Source organism: Aplidium turbinatum, chromosome 3, assembly GCF_918807975.1.
Source record: "Aplidium turbinatum chromosome 3, kaAplTurb1.1, whole genome shotgun sequence".
In the NCBI taxonomy this organism is placed as follows: domain Eukaryota; kingdom Metazoa; phylum Chordata; class Ascidiacea; order Aplousobranchia; family Polyclinidae; genus Aplidium; species Aplidium turbinatum.
In genome coordinates, this window is record NC_137474.1 from 18,174,885 (window position 1) to 18,180,878 (window position 5,994).

General features: G+C 39.0%; 1 pseudogene; it reads right to left on the reverse strand.

Moving 5' to 3' along the window:
- Nucleotides 1–4,931: 4,931 nt before the first annotated feature.
- LOC145766602 (alpha-tocopherol transfer protein-like pseudogene) lies at nt 4,932–5,744 on the reverse strand (annotated as a pseudogene).
- Nucleotides 5,745–5,994: the final 250 nt, after the last annotated feature.

Below are 5,994 nucleotides of genomic sequence, written 5' to 3' on the forward strand. Positions count from 1 at the left end.
CAGAGATGAAGCCAGTGACAGAGAAGTCTATCAACAATGAGTTACCAATGCAGATGTCGTGCTTGATCGAATTGATCAATCTTGTTGGGATCCAGACAGAAAAGCAACCTTATCTTCCAATGGATGACATTGAGAAAACTTACCTTTTCATGCTTGGAGGCAAAGAAGAGGCAGAAACCAGAAATACACATACCGAAATTGACACGACAGTGGCTGAAGGATAAGATTTGTTCAGAGTTGCCAAATATCAAATCAGTGAGACAGAAAGACAGAAGAAAGCCATCTATTCTACACAACCTTGAAGCTTGTGAAAATATGGTTCACACGTCTATGATGCAAAGACATGGCAGTGAAATGGACAAAACCAAGATGTTGTACAAGACAACCAAACTAATACGAAGCGCCATTACTAACTTCAGTGCTGAGAAAGACGTGACAGACAAAGCATTAGAGAAGATGTTCCATTCAAGTTGTACAGCCTCATATGTTGGATTTTGGTGGGACCTGAAGAGGAGCTTCGAACAGAGGTGAGAGGTCGAACAGTAGACATGTCAGCACTAACGAAAATCCAGAACATAATGTAATATATTTTAAGACCAGACGCCAAGTACAGCATTAACCCAAGCAGTCAACGTGTGTCTTCCGGACACTTGAGGTTTGTGAAAATCCACAAGTAGGCTACTGAGGTTGTCATTGAGTGTTCATCATGACACCCGAAACAAGAACCTGGTAAATCTCCTTCATGCACAAAACTATTGTGTATCGTACAACCGAATCCTGCTTTTGGAAACCTTACTTGCCAATCCTGTTGTGGAGAACACCAGGAAGTTCAATGGGCTGTATGTACCACATTTCCTCAAGAAAGGACAGTTTCTCTTCTTTGCCGTTAACACATACTTTGCGAACGACACAATCAAAGGGAAAGGCACCACACATGAAACAATCACTGCAGTATATCAGAAAGCAAATGTTCCAGGAGAACTAGCCGCACCAAAGCTCGAACTTACTGCAGCTAAGTTATCAACCCTTCCATATCATGTGCCCATTAAGCCATGTGCCAAGCTAAAACCAGAACCTGACAACAGAGCTCGGAGTTTTGAGGCCAACACAACAGGTGTTACTCAGTCATATGAACTGACCCAGTTAGGGTGGGTCATAGCATCTACTTTGTCCAGAGCAAGAGAGAATGGTGAACAGAGCAAGATCTCCGGATCGGCAAGATACAAGTCACTCATCTCATCTTGCCAACCACTCACCCAAGTTGGTGCACTACCTCTGCTACCAGAAGTTGGTCACGAGTGGCCTATTATGCTGACTGTAATTCTACAAGCATCCCGGTTGAAGACGTTAGTCGTTGGTTAGGGGTAACCCAACTGTGATAACCTTCGACATGGTCATCTACGAAAAGGCAGTGCAGTTGCTAGACGCATGGGTCGACCTGAAAAGAAAAATTGTTCCCTGACTGGGTTAGCTGCATGGTGTGATGGCTGCACTAAGAGCTCTCGGAAGTTCCGTAGAGAGCTCTGGGATTGATGATGCCTGGATCAAATCTGTTGTGTATGGATTTGCAACCACAAGACAAATTCTCAAGTGTGCGCACCACGAGAGAACTCTCCGTGCACACATCCACACTTACATAGCTTTGTATGAACTGGCCTGGGATCAGTTTTTTTGCAGAGAAGCTACAGCAGAAGATTATATTTACTCAAGACCAGCAGATGAAGTCCAGGAGGCATGCACATCGTCATCTGATAACAGAAACATTAGTCCTGAATCCATCTAGACTGCTGATGACCATCTGGAACGAATCCTCATAGATGAGGATGTGATGCAGCAATTAAAAGCGTGGAAAATGGAGAAGTCTTCTAATGCGATGTTTAAGTCAATGATGAACTATGTTCACAGTGTGAAAACGATCTTATTCTTTATCGAGGCATCCCGAAATGCTGGTGAGGAACTGAATAAGTTGTTCTTTGCCCAGGATCGGATAAAGTACAAACGCCTTTGGCCATGGTATATTGCAGATATGCATGACCTGTCATGTAGCAACAGCTCCTTGATCCACTTCGGCATGGCTACCATCAGGATGAAAGTGAGATTTCACCTATCACCACAAAGATTCTACCTGCACCACAAGCCATCATTCAGCTAGTCCAATGCCAATGTAAAACCAACAACTCAACCCAGATATGTTTGTGTCGAAGGAACAGCTTGACCTGCACCGACTTGTGTTTGGGTGGGACAGACTGTGAAAATGACGTTGACTGTAATGCTGGAAATGAGACTCAAGACTCCGGCTCAAGACAGTGGTGACGAAATGTGAAATAACAACTGTTCAGTGTGGTAGTGTTTGTACGCGTGTAGTGACGCACATTGGTAGTCATCATCATCATCATCGGCCATGCCTGAATAAGGCGTCGGCTACCGTGAGTCTCCACAACGATCGATTGTCCATACTTCTAATTAGGTTTTCAAAATTTTGGTTTGTCCATGTTGAAAGATTTTTGAAGATTTCCAAACGTGGACGTCCCCGGTGCCTCTGACCAGGAAATCGCCCCATCATTACCGAGTGTTCAATTTCGCGTTTGCGGTAGACATGCCCGATAAATGTCATTTGCCTTTTTTTGATAGTTGTGATGAGGACGCCAGGGGTGCACCCAGAGCGTCTCCACACTTCTTCGTTAGTGATTTTATCCATCCAGTTAATTCCCATCATTCTACGAATGAACCAAATTTCAGCACTGTTGATCTTGGTAGTGGTATGTTGAAAATGATCCTCGCTATCAGACTATGCGGATATTGTAAATAACAACAGCTGATAGAAAATTGAATTGTTTTTCTTTTGTCTTTAAAATATGACAGTGGTGTGCAGGCTTGCTTTTAATGAATTCCTTAATTAACACAACTTAGCACTAGCTTGTTGAATGAAGTTTATATCTCAACTAGTAAGTAGTAATATAATGAAACATAATTTCGGCGGCCATTTTAAAAACCAATATGGCGGATAATTGGAAATTGGTTAACGCTAGGCATCTAGGTATGCTTATAATGGATTCCTTGACCCTTAAAACATAGGGTTAGCATGTTTGATAAAGTTTCTAAGTTCATCAAGAGCCGAGATAGAGCAAAATATATACTTTGGGGCGGCCATTTTGAAAATTCAAAATGGCGGCCATGCGGACATCTCTGCAAATGTAATCAACGTTTTTCGGATTCCTCATGGTCTATGCTTTCCGAAAATGTATAGGTTTGCTAATCTCCCAAAAATTTAAACGAAACTCTTTATATTGACATAGTGAACCTGACTATTATGTCGATATTTTTCCTGAATGACTAGCCTCTAACCTACAAAATTTTTGTCAAAAATAAATTAGCGAATCGAAATTTTTAGGCGGCGTGAAAAACATTATTTGAAATTTAACTTCAATTTCAAACAAACCAGGCAACTCAAACTTTCACAGAAAAACAGTTAGCCTATAATTTGACGAATTGGGCAAATAATAATTTGACAATGTAGTCTAAAACTTACAAAGCGAGCGTTTTAAGGAAATTATGAATTGAATAATTCAATTCAATTTGAATTGGCGATTTGAAATGCTGTATCAAAATAAGTTCGTTATTCAACTCATCTAAATACAATAGCTGTAATATGATGCTTTACAGTTTTGACAGATAAATACTGTAAATTCCGAGCCATTTCTTTTCTTATGCTTGTTGAAACTTAACATGAAGTCAGGGATGCATGAAGTCTTAATGAGAATCGTTCAGCTTCTGTTTGCACGTAGCAAGAAAATGGCGAACGATAGTGGTGTTTGAAGTCCTAATAAAAACTTGTTTAAAGTTTGCAATCCCCATCTTATTATCCCCACCATCATAATCATTAAGTTCCTTCCTCTCGTCGAAGGTTGGAGACAATGAAGCCCCAAGTTTCTCTGTTGCAAGATTTTTCTATTGCAATTTAGTTATTAATTCCTGACCAGTCGTAAACATCATAAAGCTTTGGTAGAGAGTTTGCTTTGTTGAACCATAGAGAAATAAAACATACTAACTTTAGCGGGTTTAACATACTTTATTTCACACAAAATATAACATAATTAAAATAAAATAAACTCAAACGTTTTCGACACGTACGTGTGTCCTCATCAGGAATTAAATCTGCAATACATAAAATGAAAAATCGTAAGATAAATTTGACAATACACTGTAACTGTAACGACAAGGGCCGGGGAGCACTTAAACCCAAACCTAACAACTAAAAGTGCAATTAAAGAACACATCGCCTCTTGTGAAACGTGCACTGACAATGTCTCGATCGACCAATTTAAAATTATTTCTCGAGGCAGATCTGATTTTCAGACTAAGATCATGGAAGCCTTAAGAATCAAACGTAACAATCCATCTCTCAACCGGCAGTTATTTGCCTGTGGCTCATCGTTCCTTTTATGTGTGTTCTAATTGTTTTGTCCAATGCCTGTAGTCTACACCTCACGTGATCTGTTTCCCACCGCATAATTTACTCGCAATCATTCTCGTATCATTTGTTCAGTTTGTGCTTTGAGTCCAGAGTGTCGTTACAGTTACAGTGCATAGTCAAATTTATCTTACGATTTTTCATTTTATGTATTGCAGATTTAATTCCTGATGAGGACACACGTACGTGTCGAAAACGTTTGAGTTTATTTTATTTTAATTATGTTATATTTTGTGTGAAATAAAGTATGTTAAACCCGCTAAAGTTACTATGTTTTATTTCTCTTTAATATCATCAGTCCAAATTATTTGTCTACCCCTATTTCGTTTTCCCAAGAGAGTAAAAATAGTTTGTCAACAATAAGCTCAGGTAAATGTGTCCAACAATTTTTCGAAATGTTTCATCACTGACAAGAAAATAGCAATATATTTCAGAGATATAAAATCATTGCTTTATAATGTTACAAAGCAGTGTCTTGTTCCATCACTTTCTCTTTCCAAGCTTCTACGTCATATTCTGGTCCACTTCCAGCAAACATGAGAGGTAGAACAGATCTGTCGATGATCTCGTAGAGGCCGCTGAAGTCTGTGCCGTGAACGCGTAGTCGTTTCCTTAGTTTTTCGTTAAAGAAAGGCTGTACAATAGTAAAAATAAGGTCAAAAATTTTAGGTTCATTTGTGATATTTACGCTTTTTACACGAACAGGAAGAACATTTTGCACAACACTTGTAAAACGTCTTGCAAACATGGGTGTCATTTGCTTGGCTACTTCCATGCCTAAATAGGCCAGGTCTTGTATTACTGTTATGCCATTAATTTGAACCTCTTCATCTTTTAGAAGAGTTTCCATTGTCAGGAAAACAGCCGCATAAAAGTTTTCTACAATTGTATTTTCTTCGAATCCTAGTCTGCACACTAAGACCGTTGAGCCATCTTTTGCTTTTCCTTCTAATGGTATAACTACTCCAGCATTTAGAGTGCTCTTTATTAAAGCTGGATTTTTTAGTTTTTCGAAAACTTCCGGCCAATCATTTCTCTTTGTGTGATAATTTGTTAAGATTTCCAGCGTTCTCTCCAAATCAAATTTTCTTGCTCTAAGAAATCGAAGAATAAATGCATCGTTTGCTTGTTCCAGCTGAAGGTCAGGATTTCTCTCTTTGAATTTTTGTCTGACTTCACGAATTGCTTTCAACCGTAGGATATTGTCTAATGGTTCATTCAGTTCTTTAACAGCTTTGTCCAGCAAGTTAGTGGAGAGCATACAATTGTACATGTCGACGAATAGACTCATAAACAACGGACCTAAAACTAGGATAAAACATAGTTGTGATGCTTGTGTAACCACACACTAATTTATCTTTTATACACCATGGTAAGAGGCGTGAAATCAAATATAGATTATCATATTAAAGACTATTTTAGGCATATTAAAAATTTATTGCAAATCAGCGACATTCAAACCTTTTTCTAGACCTCTGCTTTGTTTAGCGTATATTGTTTTAGCATATTATACAGCACCGCAG